Genomic DNA, 15,783 nt, shown 5'->3' on the forward strand with positions numbered 1-15,783 from the left:
AGAGTCAATCTTTTCCTCGATCGGGATTTGAACCGGTGACTTGGGACACCATAAAATATTCCCAAGTGGCGACTCTGAATTTTTAAATAAAAATAATCCCTGTTTCGATTGTCCTTTAATTGGAAAAACTCCCTTATACACCCTTCCGGGATAGTAAAAAGGAGGTGTGACAATAGGGTTGGGTGACGCTAGAATCGAAGCGGAGAGTCACAAAGTAGCGCTAAAATCGAAACATCAAGCCACAAACTCCTGTCTCGAAAACATGCGTGATGATGACGCATGTGAAGATGACATCATTTTCTGGTAAAGCATATTACCTGGTGCCTTGCTAAGCACGCTGACCTTCCCTCATTGGCCACTCTATAACGTTTCAACGGCTCAAATTTCTCCATAGGAACGCATGGTGTCCACTCATCGAGGACGCACCCAGTTGCTACCCCGACAAGTGGAGGGACTAACTGTATGGGTCCAAATTTGACCGACCATGACCAACGACGAGTACGACGATTGACGGAGCCTCCTTGAATTGACGTCCTGAGGGAGACGACTCTGAGACAAACCAGAGACTGGACGACTTTTGTAATAATGTATGGCCATTAGGGGACATTAGGAATATTCCTTCGAATATTCCTTGTATTTTATCTTTTACAGTTTAGAAGAGTTTCTCTCTTAGTATAAAAAGAGGACAATAATCTTGTAACGGGCATTCTGAACTCTGGAGACATTACTATTTACGAATAAAAAGAAACCTCGTGACCTATCCTCTCTTTATCTATCACCCTTTCTAGAGATTATTATTCTCAACTATGATTTACCCTTTCTTCTTTGATTGATTTGTTCAAAAAGGTTTTAATATCTTTTGAGTCAAACACTGTTCAAACTGAATCGTTTCATTTTTGTAATTTTCTAATTGTTCCAAAGTCTTATAAGTTGAATTAATCAAATTGAATTTTTCTCGTTCTATTTCAGAGTATCCATTCACTCAAAACTGCTCGGCTTCGGTTTCTACTTTCCGTAAGCGAGAACGAGCTTTTTCGAGTGCAATATTTATTTATTTTTAAAAAAAACATTTCCTCTTTTTTCTTAATTTTTTCCTGGGTTGGGCCCGCAGGGGGGCTAGCCAAGGCAATAAAAAGCCCATCCCTAATGAATAACTACAAGCAATTAAAGAAAAGTTGTGGACCTAAAAATTCAGTAAAATCATACCTTGGAGTTTAAGAATTTCAGACAAACAAAATGGAGTTGTACCACTAACCTGTACATGACATTCTTATGGAACTCAACATGATCATCCACATTCAGTTTAATAGCTAGGTCCTTTAGATTTTGCAACCTTTTCTCATCTGCTTCATTCCTACAACTACCCACTAATTGGATAATCGGCCTTGGCAGATCTTGGTCTAACTTCTTGATGGCAACTGCAAATGTCTCAAGTTGGAGAGGGTGTGCCTAACTCACAGAAAAACCAAGTTTTACAAGAGTTCATTATTGCAATATACCTTGAAACACCAGCAAAAGTATGGGTACCTTGATTTCTACAAGGACCACACGAAAATGCCTACTTTCTTTGGACGGAACTGAGCCACAGATACTATCTTCGGAGGCTTCATTGACTTTTCCAGTGGAAGCGCATGTCAAGAGCAGTGTCAAGTTTTTTGTTTATATCTGCCATGCAAAAATGCAATTGCTTACCATCCATCCCAGACTCAACAGAAGAATTAATAAGACCTTCTAAAAAAGGAATACAATAATGTCATTTCCCTCAATTTTCAATAAAATCACGAGTCATGAAAGTCCAAATAAGGATTCTGAGGAGAAATTTGTCTGAAAGTTACACTCAGTCCTACTTTCGTCATATACTTCATTAATGCAAAAATGAAGGACAACACAATAGTAAAATTATTAACCACAACTTATTAATTTAATAAAATCTACAAAAAAGAGGGAAAGCATAAAAACTTTAGGCGTCATGAGGAGGAACAGGGGTTATATTAACACCAAGAGAGTTAAGAATACAGACCTGAAGCCTAGAAGTATCACAAGGAGGATACACGCGCCTAATTCGAGCTGGCATTCCCCACAGCTTCTCAATATAAGATTGGGTCCTTGAAGAATTAACCATCGCTAGGTGAGCACAAGAACCGACAAAGCTGTACAGTCAGCTAAACAATTTCGTGCAAACTTATGAACTTTCCAAACTTTTAACTTTTTAACTTTTGATAATTAGAGCCAAATCAACATAGGAACCTCCAAATACAATTACGGGCATACACCTAAGTCCAAAATCACTATAACAACCTATTGGAACCATCAAATATGAATCCGAGGTCGTTTGCACAAAAGTCAAATCTTAGTCAACTGTTGCAACTTAAGCTTCCAAAATGAGACTTAGTATCTCGATTCACTCCAAAATCTTCCCAAACAAATCCCAATCATCCCCGAAAATCACCAAATATCAAATACAGATACGGAAAATGTCAAATAGGGGAACAAGGCTAAAATATGCAAAATGATTGTTCGGATCATTTCAGGAGTATAAGGGTAGTATTCTTGATCATGCAAGTGAATTCTTTATACTTTATCATGCATTTTACATGATTTCATGTTGCTTTTAACATGTTACTATATGCCTCTAGTTATTGACTGATAATTCTTTTGTCAAAAATTGATTTACCTGTGATGAGCTGATAACTCTTGTTTTGTTGAGTTGATGGTACTTCATCTCATTATAATCTTGTTGCCAGTTATTTTCTATATTGCAAGGTTTTTGACTAGTGAGTGTAACATGACTTGAACCTCGTCACCAATTCACCGAGATTAGTCTTGATACTTACTGAGTATATTCTGTCTCATACTCATACTATACTTCTGCATATTTTATGCAGATCGGGTATTGGTAGCAGCAGATCTCGGGAGTGAGCTTTGATTGTTCGAGAGGATTCAAGGTAGTGTTGCATGGATACCGCAGACCCTTGGAGTCCCCTTTTCTTTTTTCATACTATTGTATTACTTTCAAACAGTATTGTACTTTTGAGACTCGTTATGTATTCAGTTTAGAGCTCATGACTCTGTACTACCTGGTTTTGGAAGTTTGACTAATGTACCTCTATATTAGCATTGTTGGAGTTTTATTTCGCTGGTTATGTTAAATTCAGACTTGTTACATCTTGTTTCGCTATTTTTATATTATTGTGTGATTGGCTTACCTAGTCTTGGAGATTAGATGTCATCACGACTTTTGGTGAAATTTTTAGTCGTGACAGTATCTTCATACCCTTTCAACTCCAACTTGTTGGCTATAAATTTAAAGGTTTGGCCTCATTTTTCACCATAAAAAATGTGAAAACTCTCCCTTCTCTTTTATGCATTTGTGCATCATTTTTAAAGACAAAATGTAAGTGTCCAGTATGTGATTTTATACGCCATTTGAGTTTATCGAAGTTCTGTAATTTGCATTGTCATTATTATAAAATAATTTTCATTCGATTCTTGAAGGAATTAGTCCAAATATCTTGGACAATAGTGAGAAGATTAAATTATTTAATGACACCCAAAAAATTTGTGAGCTTGAATAATTTCACGTTTCTATTTTGATGGATTATTTTGTTCATATTATTTATAGTTTATGTTTTTGATTCTCTATTTTGAACACAGTCTAATAACACGTCATACTTTTGGATCATATTTACCTCATGCCCGTTAAATAGCTTGGTCCTATCTTAAATAAGATACATGGCTGGTCATGTTTGGATAAATAAATATTTGTCCTATTTCGATTAAAACCCACTCGAGCCGTACTAACAACTTCCTTGGCCTAGACACGCGGCTGGCGCTGATTGACAAGTCTCACTCATTTTCTCTTATCCTTCCAAAAAAAAAAAAAAAAACCTAATTTTACATCTTAAACTTTTGGTAAATATCACCCACAAAAGAACATAATATTCTGTCTTTTGATTCCGTTTCCAATCAGAAAAATATGCTGGACAACACTCCATTATAAAATAATCAAAGATTGAAAATCTTATATGTATATCATTAATGTAACTTTTAAAACCCTCTAAACAGTGATATTTTTCAATTGAATAACAAAGAAATTTTCTTATTTAGGGGTGGCGGATGTAGTTGAAATTGTAACAAATCGCCCTGGGATGCATGAGATCTGGATTATGTTCAAATGAAATGAAATACTGTTTTTTCTATTATTGCAATAATATACCTTATATCATGAAACAAAAAATAATAAATCAATACCGCGCCCAAAGAAAGAAAGATCGTAACACAGGCAGTCAATACAAGGTCGCTAGAGAATCCACTTCTAAACCCTGGGTAACTCTTGTGTTAGTACTCTTGTTCCCCGAGAGGCTACAAGATTCTATCTATCATGTGATCCCATATACACATCGCCTTGTACATTGTGGTTGTGTCAATGGCGACTAAAATTTTCAAAATGCCCCGTGCACAAGCTCTAGAAAGCTGAACTACTTAATTAAGGGCTTACCTTCACAAATAAAGGCTAAACTAGATATTTCTAACATGCAGAAAGCTTGAACATAAATATATGTATACTTAAATATCATAATCGTAGCTCTTTTTAAGGAAAAACTATCTAAATTTAGTTTAGGAAAACTTTATAGTTTATGCAATATCAATTATATTAGATGTAAACATATCACTCCAATTAATCATTTAAATTTGTTTGGGTCTGCAGGGAGATTTAAAGAAAAATATATTGCGCGGGTTTCAATTTGATTTGGGAGAAATAGATAGGTCGCGTTGGTTTGATTAAACTGGAGCAGGTCTATTTTATCCAATCAGGGCTAGCAATGTGTCTTTTTAAGATGAGACCAAACTATGTAAGGAACGGAGGATAAATATGATCCAAAAGCATGATGGTAGGTGTAGTTATACTAAGAAACTAAAATAAAGGATAGATGTAACTTATTTTCAATAGTGGAGGGACAAATATGACGCTTTCCGTATTATTATTTATTGACGCAGGCTTACAAGTAGATGCTAGACAAGCAAGTATTTGTGTTACGGCCTTAGATAGCCTTGGAAAACTGATTCATGCCTATGGGTCACAATTTAGTTTTCGGGAAAAGTTATGATTGCTAAAGTGCTTGCTATAAGAATGGCTATTGAAAGTGCAACCAGAAATAGTTGAAACAAGGTGAAGCTTTTATCAAAAGCAAATAGTATTAATGATATGATCCAAAAAAAAAAAGTCACTACCTCATGGGAGATAGAAGCAGCTTGTGAAGACGTGCAAGCTATCGACTTTGTTTAATAATGTAGACTTTGTTTATATTCCCAGAAATCAAAATTACGAGCACACAACTCAGCTAAGTTTTCTATTACTTTTTTGAAAGAAGTATCTTAGGGAGCACTTTTACCCCAGTTGGATTGCACATGATGCTATGGGCACCTTTGCCCAATTTGTTTGTTTGTTGCAGTAATATAATACTCCTTCCGTTTCAATTTTTGTGAATATATTTCCTTTTTAGTTCGTGTCAAAAAGAATGACTCATTTTCTTATTTTAAAATAATTTACCTTTATGCAATGATTTATAGCCACAGAAAATATATGTGCCTCATTTTACACAAGTTCAAAAGTCTTTTGTCTTTTCTTAAACTCCGTGCCCAGTCAAATGGGTGTTCACGTAAATTGAATCTGAGGGAGTATCTACCTTTGTTGGGGGAAAAAGAGATGTACTGTCAATGCTCTCCCTATTTTATTTCGAAGACTCGAATGGACAAACATCACCAAGAAGTGGTGAAATCAATTACTACTGAGAGCATATCAAAAAGTCTCTTTCCCACATCCCACAATGGGAGATGACAAAAAATATCTGCAGAAGATAATGTAAATGCCTAATTTTTGCCTTGTATATATATATATGTGCATATATGTGTGTGTGTGTATTTGTTCTTATTTGTGTATGTATAGGTTTTAAGAGTTGAGTAATTGTTTGATAAATGGGGTAGGGATTGGGCTAGTGTAATTTAATTAAAATTGTGCCAAAATTGGCCCAAAATTTGAGCCCAAAGAGCCCAAATCCGGTCCAAAATGGGGCTGCCAAGAAGAGCTTAAAACGACGTAGTTTGGTCTTGAAACTACGTCGTTTTGGTTAAGTAACAAGATTCAATCTCATCCACCCATCTTGATTTAATCCAACGGTCCTAGTTTGATCTTCATCCTAGGTATTTAAAGCCCAAAATCCCCAAAAATTTGCCCCATTTCCCCCTTATTTCCTCTCTCTTCTTTCCTTCTCCTTCTTCTCTCTTCTCTCTCTCTCTTCACTCTCTCTACGCCGCCCCATCTCCGCCCATCGCCGCTGGCCAGAAATCGCCGCCGCCGGTGGACCACCTCCAAACACCTCCAAATTCACACCATGTAATCTCCACAACTTCCTCTTTCCATATCTCCAAACCAAATCCTTCAAAAATCCCTCAAACTCCTTGAATCTTAGATCTTGAAAACTTTTCCGTCATTTTTTTGCCCAAATCCTTGAAGCTCCAACCACTACCACCCCACAATACCTACACCAATGGATAGAGATCCTCAAGACCTAGCTATTTATGCCAATTTCACCCTGAAAATCCGGAGACCAAAATCCGGCCAAATTCCGGCGACCTCCCCGAACACCCTCTTTTGGCATACCACCATTTTTTCGGCCACTTGAATTGTAAAATGGTAAAAATCCTATTCTTTTTCATGGCTGATTTTTTATTTTTATTTTTAATTTTCATATTTTATTTTGGTCTATTATTAATTATTTTAGCATTAGTTTTTGAAATTTGAAATGTTCAATTTTCTGTTTTTGCACTTGTTGAAGTAGTAAAATAGTTTTGTATTAATAAAAGTGAGGTAGTGCAGAATACTTAAGAGTATATGGTACTTGTTTGGTTGTTTATTTACTGCTTCAAGACTCTTTGAGTACAATACTCAAAAGTCAAATTGTTCGGTAAGAAAATGTAGACTTTTGGACAGTGTTTGAATAAAAGTCTGTCTTTGAATAGTGGAGAACAGATTTTGTTTGAAATACTTGACAAGATTTGAACCAGAAAGTCTGGCCTTTTGAATTTAAGAGCAGATTTTGTAGAAAATCTGTCAAAAATATTGATTTTTAATTTTTTGAAATAGTTGGTTATTTTGATATATAAGGGGGACTCAATCACACTTCCAGGGAGAGGGAATAATTGCTTTGAACACACAAAAACATAAAAAAAAAAATCAGCAGTTGAACATATGAAAAGTGAGCTGAAATGGTGAGCTTTGGGAGTGAATCTTAGAGTGCAAACTTTTAGAAAAGTATAAGTCCTCTTTAGAGTTCTTTTCTGGGTTTCCTATCTAAGTTTTCGGGTTGTTTTAACACGGATTTGCTGCTGGTTTTGCTGCTGTTTTGCTGTTGTTTTTATGCTGCTTTAGTTGCTGAACTACTGTTTATTCTTTTGTTATTCATGTAATCCTTTAAGACTCGTAACGTACGTATTTTCAGCAATGGGAACAACTTGAACATACTGCACCATTTAAATGTGTTTGATATGATGAATAATTTGACAACAAAAGAGCTTGTATGTTATTGTTATGTATCAAGCATGTGATAATGTGAATATAGTCCTTCATAATACTTGAATATTGAGTTGCAAGTTTTTTGAATGTGATATCTAAGTATGCCATGAATGACTTTAGATGTATAACACATAGCATGAGTTCGTTTTAGTTGCTGAAATTTCACTGCCAACATATGCTTCTAGGAATGTTATGATAATTTTTTTTAATCTGGCCATTTTTCCAGATTTGCAAAAGTGACTATTTTTGTAAAGTGTGCGTTTATACAATTGTGACTATGTAATTAATGGTCATAAATGCAAACTAAGTAACTTTGGGCCTTTTTGAACCAAGATTGTATCAACTTTGGGCCTTTTTGAACCAAAAACAACAAAATTACCCCCTTTTCTTCTATATAGCATTGGGCCAATTAAAATCCATTTTGGCCCATTTTAATAATAAATTCCAGCAGCCCAAGAGCTCTTTACAAGCTGGCCCATTTTTTTTAACAAGAAGTTGGCTCATTTCTTTTAAAATAGATTAAGTTGGTCCAACTTTTATTTGCTTAATTTTTCCCAACTATAAAGCTAGAAAAATAGTAATAATATCAGATTTTTCTACTATTTTTAATTAACTCATTTCCTTTTTAAACGCTAGGCAATTAGTAGGCGCGCTTTAACTCACGGAATCACTTGTGTAGCGTGATGTTTGAATATTCGATAAATTAATTTAATAATCTCATACCATGTTTATTAATTTTAGTTAATTCTTAATTTAGTATAATTTTTTTTATTAAGATCGCGAATTCGCTTGCGTAGCGCGATAGTTGATTTTTTATTTTATTTTCAAAACTAATCTCTTCGAATGTACTAATTTTTCCAAACGTAAATAACATGCTAACAATCGTTTGTCATGACTGCGGATTCGCTTGCGTAGCGCCGTTATGACTAAATAATAAATTTCGTCGATCATGCACTCGCTTGCGTAGTGTGGTTATGACATCTTCTTATTAAAAAATATTCTTTAATTTTTCTAATAATCAAGAGATAAAAGCGGATAGGTAAAAATATGAAAAATAATATAAATCACAGTTTATCCAAAATTAATTTAAGCCAAATGTAGTCAATAAAGCGACCGTGCTAGAACCACGGGACTCGGGGAATGCCTTACACCTTCTCCTCGGTCTACAGAATTCCTTATCCGGACTTTATTTTCGCAGACCAATAATAAAAGAGTCAAACCTTCCTTTGACTAGGGATTCAAATAAAAGGTGACTTGGAACACCAACAAATCAATTCCAAGTAGCGACTCTGAATAACAAAAATAATCCTTATTTCAAAATTATCACTTTAATTGAAAAAACTCTTTAACCCACAAATTCGTAGCATAACATGTTACATTTTGTACATATCTTTTGGAGGGGTAAAAAAGGGGTGTGACAGCTCTGGCGACTCTATTGGGGACATCCGGCGTGAATTCGAGCTTGTACATTGACTTTATTTGGCTTTATTAATTTTTTGTTTATAACTGTGATCTATTTAGGCATAATGTTCTACTTGCTTGCTCTTTACCGCTTTGATATTGTTGAACTGTTTTATAAATTGTCTTCTTGCGCACCCCCCTCTGAGTCTTCTGAATACAACCTCGGGAATCGCGGATACGCGCCCCATTCTTTGTTGAGATAAAGCCGGTGGGCCTGGGCTCCCGGTGAAGGATTATTAGTCACCCATATTTAAGAACGGGGAGGGTCCAGTAGTTAAGCCGGAGAAGTATTGCTCCCGGTACGCTACCCCTTCCCAACTCGAGTTGTTCGCTCGTTTTATGGCCAGTCTAGATACGCCTCATCCCCTAGGACTTTTGAAGCATAGAAGAACAAGCCACATGACTGGTTATCCCTAGTAGGATTATTTTGTTGCATCATATGCACTTGACTTAGCGAAGCTCGGCACAGGGGTCGAGTCTGTATAAGACAGGTATCCTTTTTGAGACCATCATATTCACTTATGTGCTACTTGTTGCATCATTTGGAAGGCTTGCTTGCATTTGTTGACCGGCTTTAGAAAATTAGTTGAGAGAAAAAAGAAAAAAAAAAGTCATTCCCCAGTTTTGTACAGGTAATTCATTTTTACCAAATAAAAAAATAATATAAAAATGGTCCTGTCTTGGTTTGAACTACGCAGGTTCGATTCTCACAATTTTAGTGGAGTACATAGGAAACCTTCATCAGGGTTGGCCCCCATTTTTGCAAGAGTTTTTAAAATCGGTGTGTCCATAATATTTTTCTTTTAATAAAAAAAATCGATAGTTTTTTTTTTTTGTTTTTTTCTTTCTCTTTTACTTTTTCATTGTTTTGTCTTTACGTCTGAACATGTTTTTCCTCGAAGCCTTCTTCGGAGCCATCGAAGGGTTGTTTTCGTAGATATAGCTAATATTTTACCATTTTTTCCCCAATGTAGAACCATTTTTGCGGAAATTGCCTTAAAACCTTTCTCGGAAGTGCCAAAGGGCTATTTTCAAACAAAATGATTACTTTGGTCGTTTTTAACACCTTTTACCATTTTGTTTTTATTTTTGACCGTTTTGCCGGGACCGCCTTCCAACCTTCCTCGGAAGTGTCGAAGGGCTATTTTCGTAAAAATAGTCATTTTGTTTTTGTCATGTCGTCCTTTGTTCCCAGCCATTTTTGCCAATGTCAACATTACATTTTTAAGCTTTTATTTATTTTTTATCCATGTATTCAGATGTTTTTATCGAGACTGCATTAGTACTTTTCTTGGAGATGCTGAAGAGCCATTTTCATAAAAATAATCATCTTGTCCTCTTCGTCGCCTTTTATTATTTGCCCTTTGTCCAGCTATTTTTTTTCCTCGGCGAGATACCTAAGTAATCCTTCCAGAGTCTAGCCCTCTTATCATATGAAGTTTGTCCGTTGTCTTATCCAGAAGTCTGTTTGGTGTCATTTCTTTGAGTTAAGATTTGGACCCGACCTCATAATTTTATTTATATAGGTACGATATGGATTCAGTTAGTGGGAGACCTGACAAGAGGCTGAGAGATGAAGAACACTCGCCGTTTAAGATTGTCGACAAAGTGCCCAGGTTATTGAAGCGTTGGTGGAACAACATGGATGGATTTGAGCAAGGAAAGATCAAAGATTATTTGAAAAACTTGGTAAACATTATGGAGATTGAGCCCAAACGAGAACTCATTGAGGCTTTGGTTTATTTCTGGGACCCGAAGAATAATGTATTTCGTCTCAATGGGTTTGAAATGACTCCTACCTTGGAGGAATTCGCTGAATATACCGACCTGGGGCATAAGAGTCGAACAAAGAGACTTTTGGCTCCCAGGGACGTTACTACTACCAAGTTCCTTGAGCAGATGTGGATCAGCCACACCGAGATAGCACATGTGGCGCAAGGGCAGGTCCACCTAGATTTCTTGTATGACAGGTACGGGAATGAAAGGGGGTTTTCAGAATATGGGAAGAAGCTAATTAACAAACAGAACCAACACACATGGCGAGGCCATGGACGGAAAGCATTCATTGTAGCTTTCTTGGGGTGTATGGTCTTCCCGAGAGAGGATCGGAAGATCAACATTCGGTTATCTGGGATAGTCACAACGATGATGAAAAGAAATGATTCCTATATTCTTCCAATTGTGTTAGAAGATACCTTTCGCGCCTTGACCAGGTGCTGGGAAGGAAAATGTTTCTTTGAAGGTTGCAACCTCCTACTCCAGATGTGGTTCATGGATCATCTTTTACGCCGTCCTTATCAGGTAGACCACCGTACTTGTTGGGGTAATCATGTTCGCCAGTATAATGCTAGATTGAAGAGTGAGTCGGAGATCCGCAATTTCCTAGAAAGTGTCAATGATTGGAGAAAGTATCTTCACTCCTTAACAGATGATCAGATCACATGGAATTCCTTGGTTCACCGCGGAATATGTCATCTATAAGTCATCTTGCCATCCGTTTCTGATCTTAATGGGGCTTCGAGGTTATCAGCCATATGTTCCCATGAGAGTTCTACGTCAGCTGGGTCACAAAGAAATAGTTCCCTCGGTAGAGACTATGGAAAATTTTATCTGGGAAGCAACATTAGAGGATCCCATTCGTGAAGCTTATGCCCAACGTGTTTGGAATGGCACTAAGATACTCGAGCGTGGCACCATGGTGGCAGATCGAGGAAGTGGTGAGTTGAATCCTTCTTATCTTGAGTGGTTCTATAACCAAGATGCTCTCGCAGATAGACCAGGTACAGTCGTGAAGAGCACCGCGGAGTGGGAGGCTGAAATTCGAAACAGAGTTGGGCTGGTTGTGGAAGAGATGAAAAGGGGTTATGAATCTGACTTTGGAGCACTGCAAGAAGAGCTCAGCATCGTTAAAGTAGACAAGGATTTGTTGTATGATGCTTTTGAGAAAGAGAAAGCTCAGTGGGCACGAGAGAGGCAAGCACTCAAATCCCAAATTCGAAAGAAGAACATGGTCACAACCGCACAACAACAAGAAGAGAGAGAAGCCCAGTTCAGGGTAGTCCGTGATCATGAGCTCATGAGTTACGCTCCATTAATCAAAGGTTTAAGGGATTAGTTAGAGGGAGTTGAATCAAGCAAGGAGAGACAGATCGCGGAGTTAGAAGTAGAAAGACATCACTACCATAGTATGATAAATTGGTTGGAGGGGGAGTTACTAGAAAATCGGCGCCAGAAAGATATGGCCTTGGACTGCGAGCGTGATGCGCTGGATCTAGCTGAGACACGTGGTCAGCAAAATCAAGAGTTGCATGTGGCTCAGGAATACATTAAAGGAAAGATCCTCGAGGTAGCCACATATACATCAAGAGCACGCAGGAGTTGCCAGGGAATGACGCCCGAGCGGTTTGCAGAAGTATCATTAAACATTGCTCGTCATATATCTGCAGACTTGGAGAGGACATACCTCAACGTTGGGGGTCAGGCACAGGAACAAGAGCCTTGATTACAGTGATGTTGGTGGATTCTACTGCAAAGATCAAAGTCTTCTTTTAGTTATCAGTCCTTTTTCATTATGCTTTTGTTGTTTTCGAGTCTGTAAGAGTCTTTTGGCGTTTTGAGTCTTGTTGTTTTGCCTTTTATCCTAAAAAGTCTATTTTAGTCAGGCTTGGTCTTGTTTATCTTTATGTAACTCTTGTCTTTTGAGTCTTGTATAAAAAAAAGAATTATTTTGAAAATCAATGAAAAGATTTTTGTTTTTTTTTAGAAAAATTCTAAAATGAACCAAAAGATGTTTGTTTTGTAAAAAAAAAAACAACTGAACTACGTAATGATCTGATTCATGCGGTTACATGATACGTAGTCAACTCACAAAAGGTTCGATCAAGTTTTTATTTTAAATGGCTCTAAAGTAAGGGATCAAATAAGGCGAGTGAAAAAAAAATGAAAAAAAAAGAGAAGAAGGAAATAACAGTGTCAATAAGCAACAAGCTGATAAGCCGGAATGAAACATTGAAGCCTTCCAAAATCATTTTAGAAATGGTGGCGATGTTAGGAGCATGACATATTATGTGTAATTCATATCTATAAAATGCCTAACCCTAACACGTTTGTTGGCTCTTAATCCAGTAAGTTTAAGGTGGTTGGTTTGTGGTAAATCTGGCAGCACATCATTACTTCACAAGATCTAAGGGACCAGTAGTAATGGATAACAGTGATGAAATCGAGTTGGTCAGTGACAATCCGCAGGGTCAGTCAGTTGAGCAAGAGTCTGAGGAGATAAGAAAATTGAGACAACAACAGTCAGATGTATATCAAGCTTGGGTTTCCGGTCGACCTCCACCCCAGGGTCCCTCAAAGGGAACTTACACCATACCTCAGGCTACTCAACCACCGCTCCATGCAACGAGAGACCCCATTCTACCATCAGGGTATGTGCCGAATTACAGCCTCCATGCTGCCCCCAGTACCTCTAATATGCGACCTCTAGCCGCATCGGTCAAGAACACCCCTCTCGTCGTGTCTGGCGCACTGGTATATACAATCCCGCCACCACCTCTTGTGACGAAGCCAAATAATAAGCCACTATCTCATGCTTATGATGGACAATACTATTCTCCGAATATGGCTTTTGGGGTCTCGGCTCCATACAATCAGACTCCTCGATACGAATCACCAGTGGAAAATGAAATGCCTACCACGACGATTGAGCCCGATGAGATGGCCAGGAAAATGAAAAGTCTTGAACAAAATATAAAGAACATACAGGGACTAGGTGGTCACAAAAGTGTTTCATTCAGTGATCTATGCATGTTCCCTCACATCCATTTGCCACGAGGGTTCAAGACCCCAAAATTTGAGAAATATGATGGACACGGCGACCCTATCGCCCACTTGAAAAGGTACTGCAACCAGCTGAGGGGTGCGGGAGGAAAGGAAGAGCTGCTGATGGCTTACTTTGGGGAAAGCCTTGTGGGGGTAGCTTCCGAATGGTTCATTGACCAAGACATCTCTCACTGGCATGTTTGGGATGACATGGCCCAGGCCTTCGTCAAGCAATTCCAATACAACATTGATATTGCACCAGACCGCAATTCCCTATCCAATATGAAGAAAAAGCCGACTGAAAGATTTAGGGAGTACGCCATCAAGTGGAGGGAGCAAGCGGCCAGAGTTAATCCACCCATGGATAATCATGAGTTGATCACTATCTTTTTGGAGGCTCAAGAGCCAGATTATTTCCAAAACATGATGTCTGCAATGGGTAGGCCTTTTCCTGAAGCAATCAAGATAGGGGAAATGGTTGAAAATGGCTTAGACTGGCAGAATTGTAAGTTAGACTGCTCTCAAAGCCACCACCCAAGCCATCCAAAATGGGTCGGGAAGTTTTGCAAATAGGAAAAAGAGATATGAAGGTTCTATGATGACCTCGGGATCTAGGGAAGTTCAAAGAGGGGCATCACACCCTTATGTGCAAGTTCATCAGGGGCGATCCAGCTACCCTCAACATTACTATCCCCCGCCAATTCCTCAATACTCTGTGGGCCCACCACAATGTACGGTGTTCAATGCTCAATCATATGCTCGGCCTCCCAATCATCAGGTACGGGCACCAGCTCCAAAGGGCCCTCGACCTCAGCAACAAAATTTTCAAGCACCCTACAATGCTCGTCCCAGGCAGGATTATGGTCGAGAGCAGAGGCCGACAGAAAAATTCACTCCATTGGCTGAATCATACTCTAGTCTATTCCAGAAGCTGAAGCAAATGGGCGTGATTGGACCCATCTCTCCCCACCATATGCATCCGAATTCACATGGATTTCAAGCAAATGCTAGATGTGAATATCATTCAGGTGCCCCAGGGCATAGCACCGATGATTGTTGGACTCTGAAAGGAGCCATAGAAAGACTCATTTCTGAAAAATTAATTGTAGTAACGAATGGCGAGGACCCTCCTAATGTGACTAATAACCCGTTGCCGGAACACAACGATGTTCATTTCGTGGGAATGATTGACCGAGATCAGGAATACAAGCCGGTCGGCCAAACAGAAATGACAGTGGGAGCAATTCAAGAAGGAATAAGTCTGGAAGTAAGACCAAGCCGAGATGTGCCGTTGATTGTGAAAGGCGTCCCGAACTCAGAAAAGGTAACTTTATTTGTGCCCAAGGTTTCGAGGTTAGAGGTTCGCTCCAATGTTCCAAGCCCAAGGTTGTATGTCCTTGGAGGACACCCCGTCACAAAGAAGAATTGGGGCGGTGCGAATGGCATAACAGAGCCGATCATAATCAAACCTGCCATGCAACCCCCTGTGACAAACACGAAAACTGTCCCTTAGAACTACAACAAAACTGTGATGACCTACAAAGGAAAGGAAATCATAGAGGAAGTGGGGTAAACTGGAGGTTTGACTCGATCGGGGAAGTGTTATTCTCCAGAAGAGTTGATGAAGGCCAAGCAAATCAGAGGAGGCCAATTTCCAATAAAGAAGTCAGTCGCTGAAGCAGAGGCAGAAGAGTTTTTGAAGAAAATGAAAGCTCAGGATTACTCAATCATTGACCAGCTAAGAAAGACTCCTGCCCAAATCTCTCTACTATCTCTGCTCATACATTCCAAAGAGCATGCCCGTGTACTAATCAAGGTCCTGAACGAGGCACATATCTCAGAAGAGACCACAGTGAATCAGTTAGAGAAGATGGCCAATAGATTTTTTGAGGTAAACAGAATCTCATTTACCGATGATGAACTTCCCG

General features: G+C 38.4%; 1 pseudogene; it reads right to left on the bottom strand.

Annotated features, from left to right (window-relative positions):
• LOC142181812 (GDP-Man:Man(3)GlcNAc(2)-PP-Dol alpha-1,2-mannosyltransferase-like) overlaps positions 1-10,346 on the bottom strand; it is a 76,220-nt pseudogene extending 65,874 nt beyond the window's left edge.
• Between the last annotated feature and the right edge of the window lie 5,437 nt (positions 10,347-15,783).

Source organism: Nicotiana tabacum, chromosome 6, assembly GCF_000715075.1.
Source record: "Nicotiana tabacum cultivar K326 chromosome 6, ASM71507v2, whole genome shotgun sequence".
Classification (NCBI taxonomy): domain Eukaryota; kingdom Viridiplantae; phylum Streptophyta; class Magnoliopsida; order Solanales; family Solanaceae; genus Nicotiana; species Nicotiana tabacum.